The sequence below is a fragment of the Tamandua tetradactyla genome, chromosome 15 (assembly GCF_023851605.1).
Source record: "Tamandua tetradactyla isolate mTamTet1 chromosome 15, mTamTet1.pri, whole genome shotgun sequence".
NCBI lineage: Eukaryota > Metazoa > Chordata > Mammalia > Pilosa > Myrmecophagidae > Tamandua > Tamandua tetradactyla.
Window position 1 is genome coordinate 79,178,023 of NC_135341.1, and position 23,528 is coordinate 79,201,550.

Below are 23,528 nucleotides of genomic sequence, written 5' to 3' on the forward strand. Positions count from 1 at the left end.
AAAGATATGAATGAAAGGGATCTGATTAGGACTAAGGTAAATCAGAATACAGAGTAATAGGTATTTTCTGTATTTTAAAACTTCAACTTCTGTGTAAGACCAAAGGAAGAACTGTTTATTTGGTGCAAAATTTAAATTTTCTGTAGCACACTGTGCTGGTTTGAAAGGATGTATGTCCCCTAGAAAAGCCATGTTTTAATCTAAATCCTATTTCATAAAGGCAGAATAATCCCTATTCAATACTGTATGTTTGAAACTGTAATCAGATCATTGTACTGGAGATGTGATTTAATCAATAGTGGTTGTTAAGCTGAATTAGGTGAAAACATGTCTCCACCCATGCGGGTGGATCTTGAGAAGTTTCTGGAGTCCTATAAAAGAGGAAACATTTTGGAGAATGAAAGAGATTTGGAGAGAGCAGAAAATGCTGCAGCACTGCGAGAAGCAGAGTCCACCAGCCAGTGACCTTTGGAGATGAAGAAGGAAAATGCCTCCCAGGGAGCTTTGTGAAACAGGAAGCCAGGAGAAGAAGCTAGCAGATGATTCTGTGTTCACCATGTGTCCTTCCAGGTGAGAGAGGAACCCTGACTGTGTTCACCATGTGCCTTTACAGATGAGAGAGAAACCCTGAACTTCATCAACTTTCTTGAATCAATGTATCTTTCGCTGGATACCTTAGATTGGACATTTCTGTAGACTTGCTTTAACTGGGACATTTTCTCAGCCTTAGAACTATAAACTAGTAACCTATTAAATTCCCCCTTTTTAAAGCCATTCCATTTCTGGTATATTGCATTCTGGCAGCTAACAAACTAGAACACACACTATATAACTTAAACTGTCTGGTAAATTTATCTAAACAACCTAACTACATGGAGCCTAGAACAGGGAATGAGATATTGCTATTTTGTATTGGTTAAGGTAATACTCTGATATATTTCAGAGTATTTGGGGTAGATAATAAAAAAGTATTTGCAACGTCCTCTGGAGGGACTTTGAAAAGCTATGAAACTAGTCATATTCCCCACCTGAGACATTCTGATATTCTTTCAAACATTAGGGACTCCCAATTTAATAAGCCATACCCTTCAATCTTGAGGCTTTCCTTTATGAAACTTATTTCTGCAGTGGCGAAACTAAGCCTACTTATAACTGTGCCTAAGAGTTCTCCCAGAGACCTCTTTTGTTGCTCAGATGTGGCCTCTCTCTTTAAGTCAACTCTGCAAGTAAAAACCCTATACTCCCTACCAGAGGTCATTCTGGAGGTTGTTTCTTTGGCAAGCTTTAGCCAGATATTGCAAATCGCCACAGCACACCAAGCCCCAACCAACAGTATAACTGAAAACCCTGAAGAATACCCTGGGCTCTATCTAAGACTCTATAAACGTTTTACCTACTAAGTTTAGTTTTTCAGAAACTTAAGTTTTCTAGATTGTTCCTATAACAGATAAGCCCTGAAACCGAGAAGTATGAGTCTCTCCTAGATATCAACCATTTTCATACCTCTACCCCATAAGATTAACACACATTTCCAGCATGAAGAAGTTAAAATGGTCATTGCCCAGATAGCCCTGAAGATTGAGAGAATGATTAAATGAGAGGGAGAAGGTATAATGGAGAAATTCAGATATAACAAATGATTATGACTACTAACTCATTATATAGGTATTTCTTTTTAGCTTTGAGTATATTAGAATAGCTAGAAGGAAATTCCAGAAATTGCTGAACTGTGATCCAGTAGCCCTTATCTTTCATAATGATTGTAGAGCTATATAGCTAAAAAAAAACAAACAAAAAAATTGGTTGCCTGTGTTTGTAAGGACCTAGATCTGGATGTTGTATTCTATTCCAGTGGTCTATGTATCTATCTCCGACAATGCTCCACTGTCCTAGTTAACTTACCTTTATTTTGTGTCTTTAAATTGTGTAGAATGCAATACTAGGGGCCAATAAGCAGGGGGAATTAGTGGTATGGGATGTTTGTGATTTTCTTTTTTCTTTTTATTTCTTTTACTGGAGTAACGCAAATGTTCTAAGATTCTAAGATTAATCATGGTGATGAGCACACAATTGTTTGATGCTACTGTGAACCATAGCATACTTTGGATGGATTGTATGGTGTATGAATATATCACAATAAAATTACATTTGAAAAAAAAAAAGAGTCAGTGTCAGAGTGATGAGCTTGTGAGAGAGACTCAGCCAGCCATTGCTGAATTTGAAAATCAAAGGAGACCACATGTCAAGGAATGCAAATTACTCTAGAAGCTGGAAAATACAAGAAGACAAAACTCTCCTCTCTCCCCAGAGACTTCAGAAAGGAATGCATCTTGACTGAGACCTTGATTTAGTCCAGTGAGACTTGTGGACTTTAGACCTCCAGAACTGTAAGATAATAAATCTGTGCTGTTTAAAGCCACTGAGTTTGTGGTAATTTTTTGTAGCAGCAATGTACAACTAATAGTTTCTTTGGTGAATTCTATTAAACAATCAAGGAAAAACACACCAATGTTATATAAACTTTTTCAAAACATAGAGGATGAGGCATCCCACTGCCCATTTTTCTGAGATCAGTATAATTCCAATACTAAAATCTGACAAAAAACAACAAAAAAGAAATGAAATGACAGGACAATATCTCTCATGGATATAGAAGCAAAAATACTTTACCAAACAGTAGAAAGTTGAATCCAACAATACATAAAAAGGACAATACATCAATTAAGTAGAGTTTATCTCATGAATGCAAAGTTGGTTTAACTTATGCAAATCAATGAAATGCAACATTAAGAGAATAAAGGAGAACACTTGACGATCATTTCAATAAATGTAAAAAGTATTTGACAAAATTCAAGATCCATTCATGATTTAAAAAAAAAATAAAAAACCTCTCATGGACTAGAACTAGAAGAGAACTTTTTCAACCTGGGCATCTATTTCTAAAACAAAACAAAACAGTTAATAGATTGCACCATACTTAATGAGGGGAGAGCAAATGCTATACCCCAAAGATCAGGAATTTACCAAGAACACCCTTTTCACCCCATTTATTCAGAATTTCTCTGGAGGGCCCAACTATCATATTAGGACAATAAAAAAGCACAGAATAAAAAGTAAAACTCTCCCTTAATGCAGATAATATGATTGTTTGTGTAGAAAATCCCAGGGAATCTTCATAAAAATGATTACTACATATACTGAATGAATTTAGGAAGGCTGTAAGTTACAATACTAATATGCAAAAATCGATTTTATTTCTGTATACCAAGTGGTAAGTGAAATTTTTAAAATTCCATTTAGAGTAGCACGAAAATATAGAATATATAGGAACAAATCTAAAAAACGAAGTCCAAGACCTCTATATTGAAACTATAAAACACTGCTAGAGAAATTAAGGGAGACCTAAATAAATGGGAAAATATACTATGTTTTATGCTTCTGGAGTAGAAGATTCTAAATGATTGGATGGTAATTCTCTCCATATTCTCTCAATTTCCATCAAAATTCCCTTCAAAGGAATTTTTGTAGAAATTGAGAAGCTAAACCGTATACAGAAATTCTAAGTTCCATACAAATTCATATAACTTCTAAATCTTACATTGAAATGCAAAATACATAAAATTACCAAAGCAATTTTTAAAAACAACTACCTTGGATGACTTACTGTTAGGTCGGGGGAATACGGGAGGGCGCTATGGCTGGAATCATGAAGTCACTCCAGGACAAGAGGCGAACCATTACAATCAAGGTCCTTGTGCAGCAAACATCTATTCACGGACATTTAACCACCAGCTGCTCAACCCGCTAGCATAATAACCCTTTGCTTAATGTGCCGCCCCTTTCATGTCATCACCTGACCCCTGACCTTAAAAACTGCACTCGCCAAAGCCCATGCGCGAACTCACCTCATCCCCTTTTGGGTTCGGTAAGCTCTGCCTGAACGCTCATTTGCAATCCTTTCATCTACTTTCCTTTCTCTCAATCACCTCATATCTTAAAACCTTTCACTTACCTTATCTCATTTCAAGACCTGCTATAAAGCTTCATTAATCAAGGCAGCTTGATACTGGCAAAAAGATAGACATTAGCCATAATAATAATAATAATGGTAATAATAGAACAGAATAGAGAACCCAGAAACACACCCACACATTTGAACAGTTGATTTTTTACACAGATGTGAAAGCAATTCAAAGGGGAAAAGAAAGCCATTTCAAAATTGAAGCTCACACAGATAGCTGTGTGAGATAATGAACATCAAATCTTTACCTTAGACCATACAAAATAGTTACCTTTTAAATCATAAACTTAAATATAAATCCCAAAATATAAAATTTCTGGACAAAAGCATAGGCAAATATCTTTGCAAACTTGGGGTATGCAGAAATTTCTTAGAAAGCAAAAATCATAAACCACAAGTGAAAAAAATGATCAACTGGACTTTATCAAAATTAAAACGTTTGCTCTTTGAAAGTCTTCATTAAGAACACAAGAACTATACTGGGAGAAAATATGCACAACATATATATCAAACAAAGAAATGAACCCATGTTAGATAAAGAACACTTACAGTTCAAAAATAATAAAGGCAAGCCAATGAAAAATGGGAAAAAATGTGAACCACTAATTCCCCCAAAAGAAGATAACCACAGCCAATAAGCTCATGAAAGGATGCTCGACATCCTTAGTCATCAAAGAAATATCCATTAAAACAACGAGATACTACTATGTAGCCATTAAAAGGTCTAAAATATAAAAAACCAATCAAACCATTGTTGACAAGAATATGGAGGAACTGGAACTCTTGTATTCTGTTAGTGGGAAGATAAAACTGTTTGGCAGTTCCTCAAAGAGTTAAACATACACCTACAATATGACTAACCATTCTATTACTAAAATTTTACTTAAGAGAAATGAAAATATATGTCCACACAAAGACCTATCCATAAATGTTCATAGCAGCTTTATTTGCAACAACCAAACACTGGAAACAAGGCAAATGTCTGTCAACAGATGAATGGCTAAATAAATGTGATGTATTCCTACAATGGAATACTATTCAGCAATAAAAACTAATGGACTGTTGACATACACAGCAACGTGTGTGCATCCCAGAATAATTATGCTGAGTGAAAGAAGCCAAAAAAAAAAAAGAAAACATAATATTATGATTTCATTTATATAAAATTCTAGATATGCAAAATAATCTATGGTGAAATAAAACTGATCAGTGCTTGCCTGGGAAAGGGATGGAGGAAGAGCTGGATTATAAGGAGTAACCTAAGTTACAAGGCAACTTTTGGGAGTGATGCAAATGTTTGTTATTTTAATTGTGGGGATGGCTTAATGGGTGAAGGCAATTGGGTCTCAAAGAGCAGCGGTGGCTGGGAGCAGGTGCCCATGGCACCAGAAGCAGGTTTCAACATAGGCATGTCTTCTGGCTCCTCATCTATGGCTGTCTCTTTATCACCATGCCTGGAAAAACAAACTGTCTGCTAAAATGTGTTCCATAATTTCCAAGACATATAAGCAACTCTTTGTGAGAGGTTCATTAAATAGAGATCTGAAGTGATTTCACCACCAGCGTAAAAGGAAAACCAGTTTCTGCATACTAGCAAGACCTGCCAGCAGTAATTTCCATCTTTTGCGTTCTCTGTCTTCAGCAGCCAAATGGTACTTCCCAACAACAATAATAAGCAAATAAATACATAAAACAGCAAGAGAGAGAGGAAAGAGGGAAAGAAAAACTCTCCATGTTGTTTTGATTGCTTACTATGAACTGAAGGGAAAATTTTAAATACTTCCAATTCCAATCAGACAACCAATGGCAGAGTCAGGATTCAAATGCAGCCACCTGACCTCAGCCTGGAGCACTTACTCTGCCTCCCCTCCTCTGACCTGTCTAGACGCTCCCTTGGAGCTCTCAGTCATGCATCCCTTGCATTTGCCCAGAGAGTGCCATATGAATATCAGTGTTGTCTTTCCAAGGTGATAGATGTGTGGAGTCCCACCCCAGCTATCTATACAAACACTATATCAACATAGTTGCAGTGAAGCAGATAGTCATCTAGTACTTTAGTCACAGCAGTTTGACATATAGAATCAATTTCCTTGGATTGAGTTCCTTTCAACAAGGATCATTTCCCATCAGTGTACATTTCACACGCCATGTTGTCATTGAGGACCTAGCATTAGTGAATAACTTCTTTGGGTACTTTGGTGAGATAGAGCTGCCCTGACATCAAGGGGTTTGTAAGCAGCTTGGAGTAACATGATTTACATATAAGAAAATATACAAGCTGGCATGGGAAGAGCCACTAAAACTCCTTGTGGAGGCTCAGGCAGAATTCAGGTGATGGAGACTGGGTTCAAGAAGTGGCAGAGGCGGGGGAGATGATGGAGTCAGAAGGTGTGGTAAATAAAAAGGCAAACACGTGGCCCATCCTCATCTTCTTCCCAGGTCTTCTGATTATCCAAGGGCTCTTCATCACAAGGGACTTGCCAGAAAGCTCTATCTTGGACTTTTTCAAACATCTTGGGCTTGAGGTGCTAGAGATAAAAGAAATAGTACCATTTGTGCTCCTTGAACCTGAAAAAAAAAGATGCAAACCAAACAGCCAGATGATGCAGGTTTTGCTCAATAACCATTTACAAAGAACAGACCCCAAAATTCTATAATCTGTTTAAGCTTAAAATGGGAAAATGATTGTTATAACCAATATAGCCTGTGTATCTCTGACTAAAATAATTATGTTCCGGAATCAATAAAAAATTCAAATACAATCAACCTCCTTGAAAGAATTATCCAGACTCAACAATTATTTAAAGAAAACAAGGAGCACTTCCCTCTTTCAATCTAAATGCATCAGGAATCAATTTCCAATTTGTCTTCCAGTAAGATTTTCCAATTGGGCCAAACATTAGCACTTCCTTGGGCCAGCCTCCTCATTAAGAGCTGTGCCACTGTAGAACTAACCAGCCTTGGCACTTCCTCTCTACCAGCCTCCTCCTCCTGCCTACTCTCTGTGCCACAGGAGGGAAGTTAGGAGACAAAAGCAAAGTGGCAGCTGAGAGAGGATTTAGCATCTTGCTCATTGATCAAGAGGCTTGGAGAGGGCCAGTCAAGAAGACAGACATCCTCATGGCTTGGAGAGAAAGAATGCTCCAGAGAAGTGTTGAGAAAGAACTAGCAGGCTCACAACAATTTGTACAAGGAAAGCAAAGACAGCAGGTTCAAAATGACACCAAATCCCTTCCTGCTTAAGCACCACAATAAGATTGGGATCAAGGGAAGGGCAGTTAAACAGCTCTGTTGTCCTGTGGTGGTGTGGGGACCTGTGCCGATTTGAAAGGATGTATGTACCCTAGAAAAGCCATGTTTTAATCCTAATCTCATTTTGTAAAGGCAGCCGTTTCTACTAATCCCTATTCAGTACTGTATGCTTGAAACTAATTAAATCGTCTCCCTGGAGATGTGATTAAATCAAGAGTGGTTGTTAAACTAGATTAGGTGGAGACATGTCTCCACCCATTTGGGTGGGTCTTGATTAGTTAACTGGAATCCTATAAAAGAGGAAACATTTTGGAGAATGTGAGAGATTCTGAGAGAGCAGAGAATGACATAGCCATGAAAAGCAGAGAGTCCACCAACCAGCAACCTTTTACGAAGAAGTAAAACACCTCCCCAAGAGCTTCATGAAACAGGAAGCCAGGAGAGAAGGCTAGCAGATGATGCCATGTTCACCATGTGCCTTTCCAGATGTGAGAGAAACCCTGACCATGTTCACCTTGTGCCTTTCCACTTGAGAGAGAAACCCTGAACTTCCTCAGCCTTCTTGAACCAAGGTATCTTTCCCTGGATGCCTTAGATTGGACATTTCTATAGACTTGTTTTAATTGGGACATTTTCTCGGCCTTAGAATTGTAAACTTGCAATGCATTAAATTTCTCTTTTTAAAAGCCATTCTGTTTCTGGTATATTGCATTCCAGCAGCTCAGGGTAAGCATCCTTGTATCAACTGACTGAGCCACAGATCGCATGGGAGAACCTGTGGGTAAAAGCAAATGCCTGTTACCGAGACTGGATGGTAGCCTCCATTGCAGCAAGGGGCATGGCCTGGCTGTGTCTCTGCATGACAAAGAGGATTTGAAAGGGCAACAAGCCTCCGGTGGGTCTCTGCAGTTTCCAGAATAAAGCACAATCTCCCCAGCATGGCCCTGGCAGTCTTCTGTGCCTTAACAGTTGAAATGACTGATCAAAATGGGCACTCGCCATAGTGCTGGAGTAGACAGAGCCCTGGAATTCTCCATAGCACTATGCATTAAACTTTAGCTCTGGATTTCAGAGGCTTCTTGCAGGGGGTGGGGAGTGGGGTGCTATCTAGGGCAGTGACAGTATGTGGGACAGATTTCAGTACCTTAACAACCAGTATTGTTATACTGTAGATACCAGCTGAATCTCTGTCCAGTGACAGTGCTATTTGCAGCAGCCCCTTAAGATAAATTCTCATTCCTATACAGATCAATCTCCTCATCGTCTCCCAACTTATCATGCTAAGGCAAGCCTCTCTGACTTTGCTTTTGGTGTCTTTTGGTGTCTTCTTATCTAAAACACCGTCACTCCCTACTGAGTTCTGGCTTAAAGTAGAGTGTGTACTCAGCTTCTGCTCTCTCCTTGAGTTAGTGCAATACTAAGCGTCTTCACCTTATATACATGCATCACCTAGAGGTGTCCTTCTTTCAGATAGAAAGTTCCTTGAAGGCAAGAATGATGCCTAATAACTTGCTTCTTCTCCCTACAGAATTTCACCCACTGGCTCTCAGTATATGCTTTCCTCATAGAACTGATCTAACAAAAGTGATGCTGTTAGAATGGTGGGATACATCTGAAACAAAGAGAGAATTCCTACTCCCTCCTCTCTTATCCCTATGCTTCCCCTACTCCTTCTTAGACTTACTACACTTTATGCATATATTATCAATAATACCTGATGAATATTCTGCATGTATTAGTTTCTGAAAACTTTTTATGTATGTGTATTTAATCCTTACAATAAATTTATGAGTTAGGAATTATACTTACCCACATTTTCAGATGAGCAATCTGAGACAAAACAAAGCCAAATGACTTGTCCAAGATAACTCCAGAATCCATTCTCTTAACCGTCTGTTGTATCGACTTTCAAAGAAGAGTAAGGATATCTCCAGCAAAGCTTGTTTCTTAGGTTCTCATAGTTATTTTAGGATTGATCCTCCTGTAATTTCCCCAGCCCAAGATGATGCTGATTTCTTCCTGGCAACATCACAGTGGGAGACAAGCCAAGATTCATGTGAGATCAATTCCTGAACCAATGGAATTTATCTAAATTTGTTCTGGATCAATGGGAGTTCTGTTCTACAAGTCCATGAGGAAAACAAAATATAGATCACATCCTTTTGCAGAAAATTCCACATCATTTTGCCCATATACATTTTTGCTCTACTGGTAAAGCTATACTGGTTGTGTTTATGACCCGAAGACCCACTGAAAGAAATAAGCTTCCTTCTGTAACGTAGTGGTGCTTTGATATTAACATTAATGGACGCCTTCTGAACGCTGAGTATGAATCAAGCATTGCCCTAGCTGCTGTATCGTCATTCTCTCACTTAATCCCTACAAGAATTTTACCTAGTTATCTGCATTTTAAAGTTGAAGAAACTAAGGCACGTGAGATTCACCAAATTGCAAAGCTTTCACAGATAGTTGGTAATGGATCCAGGTTTCAAGTCTTGAAAGATTTATTCTATGCCCAAGTACTTAGTCAAGACACAAATCTGTCTTTTGCTTATTATTTTAAAATTTTCACTGGAACCGGGTGTGATACTGCAACTAATATGTGGTGTTCTGGAAAGTACGCTCAAATGGGGAATCAGATGCCAACTGGAGCCTGGAGCAAGATAATCTCTTAGAGGTTTCCTTGCTCCAAATCTGCATGATCCTATGAGTCTCCCTCTCAGTTAATGGCATCTTGCTTTGGTTTTTCATTCACAACCAAGATTCTTACGTTCTTTGGGGCAAGTATTAAAAGATAAAGATAAATATATGTTTTAACATGAGCCTGAATATAGATACAAAATGTCAGAATTATGTAGCCACGTTCTGTTCCCTATACCAGACACTTTAGGCTTGGTATTGCATATGAAACCTCACAAAGGCCTTAGAAATGGGTGCCACAGCCTCATTTTACAAATAGAGAAACTGAGATTCTACAAGGTTGAGTAGATTGCTACACAGCTGAGAACTGGCGGAGCTTCTACCCAGCCTTTAGACTCCTAAGCTAGTGCTCGTGGCAGCTCTCAGCAGCGGTCCCAGTGAAAAACCAAGAAACTTCCAGACGCATAGTGGAATCACTCCTCGAAAGATTCTGTCACAGACACATACCATGGGAAATCCCTAAAAAGCAGGGACGGTGCCCATTGTTTGAGATGACGTAGAGGAAGTTTTCTTTTGCCTTAAGGGAATCATCTCATGTCCATGTTCACCTCCTTATTTATACTACAATTATGTAATGAAAAATATCCTCCCTCACATTCCTTGCCAAGTACTGTTCACTCGTCCTTGAAGAGTTAGTCAAATGCCACTTCCTCTGGGAAATCCAGATGGCTGAACACTTCCCCACCTCCCCCAAGTAAAGTCTCTTCCTCCTGGGCAGTTCCACAGCTCTGGGTATCCATTTTTCTGGGGACCTCTTTGTCAGCATGGATGTTACTTTGATACCGCACAGCAAAGATCCTTATTCAAACTCCACAGAATGCAATATTAGCTCCTTTAGTAGGAAAGAATACTTGATTTTATTTCTAGCTCTTGTGCTTAATAGCTAAGTGAACTAGGAGGGTCTATGACCTGTTCTTGTCTCTGATTTTTTTTTAAATCTGTAAAAGGGGGTAATAAGTAATAGTCAGGACTGAACAAGACAGTGCATGCCAAGTGCTTGGGGAATTACTTGTCATATAGTAGGTTCTCCATAGAGGAAATACATGCTATATTGTCATGTTGCCATGTACTCACGCACCTAATCTATAAACCCCTCAACAATGGGACCCAACCCTGTCTTATCTACTCCTGTCCTTACAGAGCCTCCCAGGGTGGATCTACATTGTATAAAGATGATAGATGTCTACGAAGTGATTAAATTTTAAGCCTTTCATCCTTTGGTATCTCTTGGATTTCCCCTTTTCCAATGCTCAGCGTCAGAGATACGGTCTGCCTGTCCAGGTCAGGGCTTCTTCCCATCCCCAGGTCTGGCAGGTATTTTGTTGCCAAGCTCCAGCCTGAAAAGTATGCACTCCCCAGCTCTCTTTTTTTTTTTTTTTTTTTAAAGGAAAGACAGAGAGAAGGAAGGAAGGAAGGAAGAAAGGGAAACATCTTTAAACATTTTCTTGTTTTTATTGTATTCTGTTTCTCCGTTTTTGTTACATGGGCTGGGGCCGGGAATCGAACCGAGGTCCTCCGGCATAGCAGGCAAGCACTTTGCCCGCTGAGCCACCGCGGCCCGCCCCCCCAGCTCTCTTGTTCCTTCCGATTCGTCACTCCCGAAGCTCCATGTCCAACATGGCTTTATGTAGCAACACAGTGGCAGTTCAGTGGTGTGTGCAAGCTTTGCTTTCATTTTCAATCAATTCAAGTTTTTCAAAATCTTACCTTATTCCACAAAGGCCCATAAAGCCCTTCATGGGGCTCAAGAGAATTGTTCAGTGTAAGATTTTAAAATTACTTCCAAGTTACTTATCATTCATTCATGCTCACGCTATTCTTTAAAATTCTTATTGATTTTGGAAACAGTTCTTTAATTGATATCAAAAAGCAATTACATTCCCCAGGCTGTAAATCTGCTTCACTCTCAATATTAAATTCATCATCTCTGTAAATAATTCTCCCTTATTATGCATACGTATTAACCAAACTATAAATAGCATCATTAGCGTACTCACAGTTGCCTTAACAATCAGTGACCCTTGAATTTGATTTAGAAAAATTGATTCCTGCTGAAATTTTCCCTTAAATGAAATTGCCATTCCTGCTGAATGTCTGGGCAAATGAAAGCATTAGAGAGTCGTTACCTTCCATTTCCTCCTGGACTCCAATACAGCAGTTTTAAGCAGGTATCTGCAAGGACTCTCCAGTGAGTAAGTGTCTCTTGTAAAAATCACCGTTTAACAGCATGCATATATGTTCTCATTTGATGCTCAAGTTTGAGTTTTTAGGTGAAGAGGCTTCCCAGCAATGCACTCCCTTCTAAACACACAAAGGGACATGGTGGCCTCTTCTTGAAGGCTGATGTCCATCTATGGTGGGGAGGTAGAGTGTGGGAGAGGGGCAGAAGCCACTGAGTATGGTAACATCAAGGACTACAGGACAACATGGGAAAATGCCCAGGACATAATGTCAGAGGAAGAAAGCAGATCAAGGGTGATGCATGTGGTATGATAAAAGCTACAGAAAATATATATGCATGTGGATAAGGACTTGAAGGAGACTTAGGAAAACTTAAACTGGTGGTTTAGGGTGATTGGATGACATATGAAGTCAGTTTCTTTTTTTCCTTTTCTTCCTTATTTTTATTGTTATTCTATTTTTTTTTCTCAATAAATATAAAACAAGGGGGAAAAGGGAAGGAAAATAAGGAAGAAATATTTGAGTTAGAAAAACCTCACTCCCAGCCTTATTAGAATCATTTACCAGCACCCCTCCCCACAAACTCTAGGAACCATGGTGCAATAGAAAGTCTTGGATTTTGTGTTAGACCCAAGAGAGAATCCAGTCCTCTACCAAGTAGCCGGGTAACTGCGAGCAGGCCAGGAAAGCTTTACATCCCACAGCTTTGCGATAAGTCAATGTCCTTAAGATACGTTGTTGTTTTTAGAGCAAGTAGATAGAAAATTTACAGAAAACACATGCAGGAACGGAGCATGGAGGCACTCTCCCAAGAGGATAGAGGCAATAAACAATGTGGGGCCATTTGTTTTTATAGATTGGCTCGTCCTACTCCTACTCTCCATTCCTTGTTCGGGGCTTTTTCTTCTACCCTCCCTTGTCTCCAAGGTGGTGCCTTACGGCAGGTAATGCATTTGGGTGGTCGGTTGGCTCTACCCTTCTCCATGGATGACTCACTCAGGTGAGTGTCCTTTGGCTTCAGATGAGTCAGGTGCCCCTGAGTATTTCCCCCTGAGCAGGTTATCTGTCCTGGCTTTTTTAACCATCCTTGTTCAAGAGCACCTTCATGATTTTCTCTCTCCCTGTTCTAGCCTGCCTCAAATTCCCCTTTTGAGAGTTCTCGAAGGGGTCCTGAGGGAAAAGGGTCTGTCTTCTGTAGGTACTTCTGGCTTGTCAAGGGGTGCAGGCCCTACCTGATGGGGTGTAGAACTTATTTAAATTCTCATTTAAATTGAGAAGGAAGGAGATGAGAGGGGCGGTTGGAATGGCTGAAGATTCTCGCATCAGTCTTGGTTGGTGTGAAAGGTTTCTAGTCTGGAAGAAATAAACTTGGTGAGAAGTTTGAAAATGCAAGGGCTGATGAATAGCAAGGGGAGGATAGAAGTGAGGAGGCCTAGGAGAGGTATTAGCCAAGAGAGACTGGAGAGGAAGGAAGGGAATGACCATCCTTTAGATCTAAGAGTGAATTTTATCTAGGAGTGTTCCTGCTAAACTGGGGAAGAAGAGGTTGCATGTGCCAAGTTAAGGGGTGCAAGAATGAGGCTTAAAAAGGGCTTGATTGATTAGAATGCAGCTTTGGCTGCCATGTTGGCCCAGTTACTCCTTTGAGAGATGTTAGTATTATTTTTATTTTGATGGCTAGGGTACTGAATGACCACTATTTTTTGTTGGTAAGAGAGTATCAGCATCATCTACATGTTGCTATATGGAGTAATGCTGACTTTTGGAGCTGGAGAACTTTAACCCTGAGTGTTGGGTTTTAGACAGATACTTAAAGTTCTAGGGAACTGTTCCGTTATACAAAGAGCAAAGCATCTTAGAGTTTAGAAATAATAGTTAAATCTTAGGAGTAAATGTGATTGCTGTAAGAGTTTACCTTGGAGGTAATGCCTCTAAGGCACTTGGCACATAGTACAGCCTCATCTTCTACATCTTTAAAATAAATGTATTTAGGAGCTCTTCAAGATTAAACATTTCTGCACTTCAAAGGACTTTGTCAAAAGAGGGAGAGGCAGCCAACTCAATTGGAGAAAATATTTGGTAACCATATATTTGATAAGTGTTTGATATCCAGTATATATAAAGAAATTCTACAGCTCAACAATTAAAGGACAAACAATCCAATTATAAAATGGACAAAAGACATGAACAGACATTTCTCCAAAGAGGACATACAAATGGCTAAAAAGCACATGAAAAGATGTTCATTTTCATTAGCTATTAGGGAAACGCAAATCAAAACCACAATGAGATACCATCTCACACCTATAAGAATGGCTGCTATTCAACAAACAGGAAACTACAAATGTTGAAGAGGATGTGGAGAAATTGGAACACTTATTCACTGCCAGTGGGAGTGTAAAATGATACAACTACCATGGAAGATGGTTTGTGTGGTTCCTCAGAAACTAAATATTAAGTTGTCCTATGACATGGAAAATCCACTATTTGGTATACACCCAGAAGATCTGAAAGCAGGGACACCAACAGACACTAGGACGTAGGTGTTCATAGTGCCATTGTTCACACTTGCCAAAAGAGGAAACAATCCAAGTCAACAGACTAGTGGATAAACTAAATGTGGTACATACATACAATGGAATATTATTTAGCAGATAGAAGAAATGAGGCCCTGACACATGCAGCAACATGGATGAATCTTGAGGACATAATACCCAGTGAAATAAGTCAGACACTTAAGTACAGATATTGTGTGACTTCACTAATATAAACTAACTAGAATATGTAAACTTCGAATGTAGAATACAGACTACCTAGAAGTAGACAGAAGTTAGAAAAGAGGGGATGACAACCTACTTTGTTCAGAATACATCACAAGATTGCACTTAAAATGTTTGGAAGTAGATATGGGGTGGGTGCGGCTCATTAATGGGCATATAATGTTTAGTGCAGTATTGCAGGTGATTTGGGTTGAAAGGGGTTATTTAGAGTCACATATGTCACTGATTAATACTACAAATTTAAATAAGCACTTGCGTGAACTGTACAAAGAGTTAATAATAGAGTGGTATGTGGGGGAAATTATCTAAGACTATAGTTAACAGTAATACCTTAAAAGTCTTTCATCAGCAGTAACTGGCATGCCACCAGATACTAGGGGTCATTGATGGGGGAGATAAAAGATATGAAGTATTTTTGGTTTTCTTTTTTTGTGTCTATCTGATAATTTTCTTTTCAGAATAATGAAAATGGTCTAAAAGTGAGTGTGAAAATGATTTCACAACTAAGTGATGATACTGTGAGATATTGATTGCATAATTTGGATGGAACATATGTTAAATGAATATATCTCAATAAAGTCTGAAAAACTAAATACATTTATTTTTTTGCTATCTAACTCAAAAGATTGATATAAATAGTCAGTTATTTAAACTATGTGGGGAACTGTTTTGCAAATTATACAATTATGTAAAACTATGAATAGTTTTATTAACTGAAATGAATCTAAATTTCAAAGGAAGATAAGGTGTCTTCCCAAGGAGACCAGGAGCCATCACCGGCTCTGACCGATGACTGCCTTTTGTGGGTTGGGGTATTTGAAGGCCTGTACCTCTTAAATCATGAGGCCTTTGATGTTTCAGAATTCCTTATGGAATTCTGGATTTATGAAGTTGCTACTTTACAATTCTAAACCTGAAAATGTCCATATTAAGTCAAGGTTATGGAACTGTCCAATTTAAGGAATCCAGGGAAAGATACCTTGGTTCAACAAGGCCGATGATGTTCATGTTTCTCTCTCAGCTGGAAAGGCGTGTGGTGAACATGGCAACATCTGCTACTTTCTCTCTAGGCTTCTGGCTTCATGAAGTTCCCCCAGGGGCATTTTCCAAGATTCCTTTTTATAATGCAGCTTCTCCATGAGTCAGGGAGGAGAACGGATAGCCATATTTTGATTCTTTATCTCTGAGCCAAATTTAGAGAGGGAGCTTTTGTTGGTCTGGAAACAAGACTCTTCATTCTTGGGATCTAAGGCTGGAAGGCATGTGGGTTTCCCAAAGACACAGGGAGAATTGGACTGAAAATGGCACCAACACAGTTTAGCCAGAAGCAGTCAAACTTTGGCCTCCAATGAGTACTGGAATTTCCAGGAGTCAGAGAACCTGATGCCTAGAACTGAACTGCAAAGTCCCTCCTTGTCCTTGAATCTACAGCCTCCCTCTTTGGATAACCATTTGCTGTAACCAAGGAGTTATCTGCTATGTGTGTCCCTGACTGAGGCATTTGTCAATAATAAATACTTTTGAGCCTTTGAACTATGCTTCAGGCACTGTTCAAAGTGCTAAGCATTCAAGAAAGAAGAAAAGCAAACAAGGTTTCTTGTACTAGATAAGTAAGGTGGAAAAAAGTGTGGTGGAGATGTTAAATGCCCAGGAATGCAGCTCACCCCCCCCTTCCAGGCTCCCTAGAAGGCTACATGTCCCAGACCCTTTGCAGTTTGTTGGGGCCATATGACTAGGGCATATTGAGTTATATGTGAAAAGTCACAAGTGTCACTTCTTAGCAGAAATATTTAATTTTAAGAGTGAAAACACTCTGTGCTTCTAATGGTATGGCAGGGTGGTGGTACCTTCCTTAAAATGATTTGCTGAGTTTCCAAGTGGAGGACAATTGTCCTGAAGAGTTTCTCTTGACTCACAATGGAATGTGGAGTGAAACACTGTCCTGTTAAGCCATGGGGAGTTTTGGAGGGTTTTTTTTTTTGCTACTACAGCATCATCAAGCCCATTCTGACTAATAAAACAAGTAAATACACAACATAATTACTGATAACAATAAACAGTATGATGATAACAAAAGTTAAAGATTCAAAGGAAACTTACTGGGTGAAATTTTCTGTTAGAATGACTCCATAAATTCTGGCTCTGAGCATCCTCCTCTACTGCTGATACAATATTATTATTTTAAAAGGTCACATAAAGTGAAAGAATGGAGAACAAAAATCTTATCTCATTCATTATGTAAAACTATCTTTACAATCAATCATAGGAAACATTTGATACCTGCTCAAAAATAGGCAGGTGAGAGAGAATATGACTTGATTGAAAATAAAGAGAAAAAAGCAGAAATAGAAATAAAGTCCATGGATTTAAAATAATTATGCTTACTGTGTACAAAGAACAAAAAGAAGAGATAGAAAATTTTGGCTGAGAACTGGAAACTAAAAAGTGATCAAATGAAAATTGTAGAACTTTACAATTAAGAACTCATAGGACAGCTTTAGTAGCAGATTAAATACAGCTAAAAAGAGTATAAGTGAATTGAAAGACAGATCTGAAAAAAATACTTCTCTAAAGCACTGAGAGTAAAAAGGTGAGAAAAGGATGGTGCCATAGTGTCTTAGTGGCAGATTTCTTGCCTGCCATGCCAGAGAGCCAGGTTTGATTCCTGCCCATGCAAAAAAAGAAAAAGTGGGAAAATAGAGAAAAGTTCATTAAAAGACATGGAATATGATGAATAAATGCATTGTGATTTCAGAAGAAGAAAAGAGAGAAATGTGGACAGAATCAAATATTTGCAGGCATAATGACTGAGAGTTTCTGAATCTACTTCAGATTCAAGAAGTACTGTGAACACAAGTAGGATTATATCCAAAGAAAACCAGAACCAAACCTAAGTGCATCATTATAAAATGGCAAATAAATATGTATGCATGTGCATGGGCACACACACACACACACACACACACACACACTTTTTTAAAACCAGATAGGAAAGATAATCTTCAAAGGAGCAATAATAAGACTCAACAAAAACAGTCAAAGTGAAAAGGCAAGAAAACAATATCTTCAAAGCTCTGAAAGAAAATGCCAAAAAAGCACAGAATTTTCTATCCAGTTAAAATATCCTTTAAAAATTCAGGGGTCTGGGTGGTGCAACAGTGGTTCAGTGGCAGAGTTTCCACCTGCTATGCAGGAGAACTGGGTTCAATTCCCAGAGCCTGCCCTTGCCAAAAAAAAAAAAAAAAAAAAAAAAAATTAAGGGGTCTATGGTTGTGCTGGTTTAAAAGGATGTATGCCCCCTAAAAGAGCCATGTTTTAATCAAAACCCCATTTCCTAAAGGTAGAATAATCTCTATTCGATACTGTTTGCTTGAAACTGTCATCACATCATCTCCCTGGATGATGTGATTTAGTCAAGAGTGGTTGTTAAACTGGATTAGGTGATGACATGTCTCCACCCATTTGAGTGGGTCTTGATTGGTTTATTGGAGTCCTATAAAAGGAATGTTTTAGAGAATGGGAAATTCAGAAAGCGCAGCACCACAAAGCAGAGAGTCCACGAACCAGAAACCTTTGGATATGAAGAAGGAAAATGCCTCCTGGGGAGCTTCATGAAACCAGAAGCCAGGAAAGAAGCTGGCAGGTGACACTGTGTTCACCATGTGCCTTTCCAGATGAGAGAGAAATTCTGACTGTGCTCTCCATGTGCCCTTCCACTTAAGAGAGAAACTTTGAACTTTATCAAACCAAGGTATCTTTCCCTGAATGGCTTAGATTGGACATTTCTATAGACTTGTTTTAGTTGGGACATTTTCCAGGCCTTAGAACTGTAAACTAGCATCTGATTAAATTCCCCTTTTTAAAAGCCATTCTGTTTCTGGTATATTGCATTCTAGCAGCTAGCAAACTAGAACAATGGTTATATACGATGTTTTCATTTGGGGAAGTGGGATGCAGGGTGTATGTATTCTTCAGTATTCTTCAGTTTGTATGTATTCACTCATTGTATTCTTTTTACAATTTCTTATAAGTCTAAAATTACTTCAAATTTAAAAAATATTTTAAGGGGTAAATATTTGAACATAAAGGAAAAAGGACATTTTTAAAACAAATTATTGTCAGCAGAACTGGACTAAAAATACTATGAAATATACTAGTTTGTTTGCTCATTCTCCTACTTGTGATGAAAACTCTTAGCAAACACCAAAAAGAAGGAAACTTCTTCAATATGATAAAATGTAGTTAAGAAAAATCTATAGCTAACATCTGTTCCATCATGTTAGCCCTTAACTTGTGTGTTTCTTTATAAGGCCATGTCCTTACACCCTCACCCCATTCAGCACAGGTCATGCAAAAGGCTCAGGAAAACATCAGAAAGTGTCAGTTGGTCCAGGTTTGTGTCTGTCACGATTTGCTGCAATAAACTTGTGAAGGAACCTTGGGATTTTAGTAACTTACAACAGCAACTATTCATCATTCGTTTTTGGCTGTGGCCACATGCTGCAGCTCTTCTGTTCTCTGTGTCTTTTCCTTCTAGGGCCTAGGCTGAAGGAGCGACCCCTCTAGCCGGAATGTGATGTTCTTAAGGCAGGAAAAACAGACTGGCAATCCCTCTGAAGCCCTCTGCTTAGAACTGGCACACGGACATGAGTGCTAACATCCTGTTGGGCATAGTTAACCACTCGGCCAAGCCAAGTGGGATAGGGAAGTGCTCTCCTCTCCTTGGACAGTGGTGGGTGAGACTGGGGAGAGGAAATCTACACTATGTGCTGAGGAATAATACATCGCGAGGATGGAACTCGTGAACAAGAGGTCCAGTGAGTGCCGGGTCCCTCATGCAGCACCCTGCAGAGAGACGGGCAGGGGCCAACTGTGAACACACAGAGGGGCTGGGCTCCAGTGGGGAGAGTCTGCCCCTTTACCAGTCTCCCTTTTTGTCCTGTAGGCCTGAGAACAACCTTCCTTATGAGTAAGAAGCAGTCTAGTCACAGGTTCTAAACTAAGTTAAGATGTCAGCTGTTCAGAGTTCTCTGAAGGCTAACTTTTAGCACTGACTACCGAATAGAAAGTTAGATTCCAGCTATGGAGGAAGCGATGCCCCCAGTTCTGCGGGGACCCCCATCCCATCTAGCTCATCACCAGGAAGCATGGGCTTCCGCAGCAGCCCTCTTGGAGGATCTTCACCTGCTCCCTTCTTCCCATCAACTTCTGATTTGGACAGTGCCCGCTCAGGCCCCACCATCAGTTGGCCCGAGTTTCAGTCTGGATGAAGCTCTCTCTCCACTGTACAGTCCTCAGCTGTCCTGCTAGGCTGGAGGCTCCTGTTTAAAGTTTTCTCTTTAAACTTCTTGAGTCCCAGGGAGTCCTCAACTCTAGGGGACATAGGACAGGCTCCCTGAATGGTTCCTGTAAGGTCTCCATCTCTGAGGTTAACAGGAGAGGAAAATACTTACTCCTTTTCTTCCACAGAAGGAAGGTCACATGCCAGCCAGTCCAGCCACTCTCCTCCAAGACATTCTCTCTTCTCACCTTTTCAGCCTCAACTCCTTTTATAAACTAGAGGTAAGTGATCAGCTAATGAGCTACGTGCCACTTATATTGTTCTTAAGCCCCAGTCAAAATTGTTATAAAGATCCTTACCTTAATAACTTGTTATATTAACTTTTGATGGACCTGGGTGGTGATACAGGTGTTCACTTTATTGCTCTCAATAAATTTTTCTGTGTTAAATTATACCTCAGGGCCACGGTGGCTCAGCAGGCAGAGTTCTCATCTGTCATGCCAGAGACCTGGGTTCATTTCCCAGTAGCTGCCCACTCAAAAAAAAAAAAAGAAAATTATTTCCTAATACAAATTAAAAAAAAAAAAAAAGATGAGGGGTGGTTGGGTGGTCAAGCAAATCCTCTCCAGGGCAGTGGTATTTTAGCAGATAATAGAATGAAATGAATGATAGGAAATCATCCCCAGGCCAAGGGAACAAGTGTAAAAGCCCTGAGATATTTTTAAGGCCTCTTTATAATCATGAATACCTGCATCAATCTGTAACATGAGGGGGAAACTAAGGGTTTATTGTATCAAGACTCTGAAGTCAAGAGGTTTGCTTATTGCAGCAGCTAGCATGAATTTAACTAATATATAAGGCCACAATGAGGTTGGTGAGAATTATTAAATCTGGAATATACAACATTTTTGAAAGTAGGTGCTATCCAAAGACTATACAAGAGACTGTGTGCTGGTTTGAAACCATTATGTACCCCAGAAGGGCCATGCTCTTTTAATGTCACCTTGTGGGTACAGACTTATTGAAGTGGGATCTTTTGAGATAGCTGGGTTTTGGGGGGTGCATGGTCCGGAAATTGAACCTGGGTTTCCCGCATGGAAGGCGAGCATTCTACTACTGAACCATCCATGCACCTTGAGTGGGATCTTTTGATTAGGTTATTTTCATGAAGATGTGGTCTACCCAGTTGCGGGTGGGACCTTTTGAGTAGATGGTGATGTGACCCCGCTCATTCAAGGCAGGTCTTCATTAGTTTACTGGAGTTCGCAAAAGAGCTTACAGAGAGGAAGAGAGCTCAGAGCTGAGACAGAGAGATGACACCAAGACACAGAAGTTTGGAGATGCTAAGCTAAGAGATGAAAAACAGAGTTTTTCCCCAGGGAAGCTAAGTGAGGACCCAGAGACGCTTGATAAAGAAAGCTGCTGGAATCAGGAGCTGAAAGCAGCACAACCCTGGAGCAAAGGACCAGGAGATGCCAGCCAGGTGCCTTTCCAGTTGACAAGAGATACCCCAGATGTGATTGGCCTTTCCTGAGTGAAGGTATCCCCTTGTTGAACCCTTAATCTGGACATTTTCATTGCTTTTGAGTTGTAACTTGTAACTTAATAAATCCCCTTTATAAAAGTCAGTCTAGGGTGGTGGAAGGGTGGTTCAGTGGTAGAATTCCCACCTACCATGTGGGAGACCTAGGTTCGATTCCTGGAGCTTGCACGTCCATATCCCCCTCCCTCTCACCCCCCCAAACAATCCAGTCCATTTCTGGTATATTCCATTCCAGAAAACTGAAACACTGTGCTAAGCCACTGGCACGTTTTGGTTTTAATCTCCACAAACCCCCTGAAAAGAAGGTATTATTATCACAAGTCTACAATTAATGAACTGTGGATCAGAGAAGCTAAATAACTCACGTGGAGTCAGTCAGCCGATTAGGCAGAGCCCCTAATGCTATAGAAAATGAATTAGGATTCCAAGATTGTTGATCTCTCTGGCTGGTCCACTGCCAAGTATGTTTGTGCAGGGGTTGCCACAAAGAGAAAATGATATAAAGAGACTAAAGTGTTCCAGACATGCTGGCTAAAGAGACAAGGCGGCTGGAGAAGTGACCCTTGTCGTCTGCCCCACGCCCACGGACGGACATGCAGCTCTGAGTCTGGCCCATGAGTCGTCCTTCCCCTGCAGGCCGTGAGTCCTTCGGGACGACCTGGGGTTTGCTCCTCTCCTCAGCCTCGGAAATGGCTCCAGTCCACAGCAAGCATGCAGTGTCTGCCCTCGGAACGGTGGGGGGATTTTTGGTTGTCGTTTTTGTTTTAATTCTTTTGGGGGTGCATGGTCCAGGAATTGAACCCGGGTCTCCTACATGGAAGGGGAGCATTCGACCACCACACCCCTCATGCACCCTTTTGGAAGGGTGGTTTTGAATTTGAGGTAAAGTTTGTCTGGTGACAACCTGGAGCCCTCTGAAACACTTGCACCACTGTACGAGCACAGGGTGTTGCAGAAGCCCGGACGTTCTGGTAGATGATTTCTTGTGGTGCACTGAGCTAAGCCATCTCAGGCCTGCCTGCAAGGGCTGGCCAAGGGCCTCTTCTCACTCTCGTGGCTGCATCCCTGAAACAGTGGGCAGAGAATTCGGACTGACAGTATCTTTCTTCTTCTCACTGAAATTCTTATGACTTTCTGGCCTCTCTGAATTACACTTGGTCCCTCTTTGCAGCCACTGAATGCTGGTCCCCTTTCTCTGCCCTGTGGCCTCTCACCTTGCAGGTGTCCTTTTTCCCAAAGTGAAGTGAAAGCCTTTGCCAGCGCCAGGCTGAGTGATAGGTGGGCCGAGGGCTCGAGAAGGCTGCTGAGATTTACAGCCGCCTCTCCTCCTTTGCATTTATATTACAGGGCCCCTGAAGGCGAGAGCTTTCCTTGTGAGACAGGGCCAAGGCTGGGACAGAAGATGGAGGAGAGGACAGGGCTGTACAAACCCTGAGACAGACACAGCCACAAAAGTGCCAGGAGGGAATCAAAGCGAGCCAGAGTAGGAGACCATCTCTCAGCAAGACAAAGGAGGGCTCGATTTAACCTCTGTTGTTGAGGCTCATGAATCCTGCACGATGGGACTTACCACTACTACTTCACTGGTAAACCATAGTATATGCTGACAATTATTCATTCCCAGCAAAGTTACATTAACCTGCAGCCCCCACGAAAAGGAAGACATAAGCTTTTGATGTTGCAAGTTACCGAGAAACTGAGGTTGTATGTTATCACAGAAAAGCTGACTGACACAACTGTACAAGCTCGTAAAGCCTTCCTGAGGGCTGT

At 40.3% G+C, this 23,528-nt stretch overlaps 1 long non-coding RNA gene across 1 annotated transcript; it reads left to right on the top strand.

Moving 5' to 3' along the window:
- The first annotated feature begins 275 nt into the window (after positions 1 to 275).
- Positions 276 to 23,528, top strand: LOC143658072 (uncharacterized). The gene is made up of 5 exons (XR_013163112.1): positions 276 to 570; positions 19,472 to 19,751; positions 20,404 to 20,496; positions 21,595 to 21,755; positions 23,106 to 23,528. It is a non-coding gene; the product is annotated as an uncharacterized LOC143658072 (long non-coding RNA).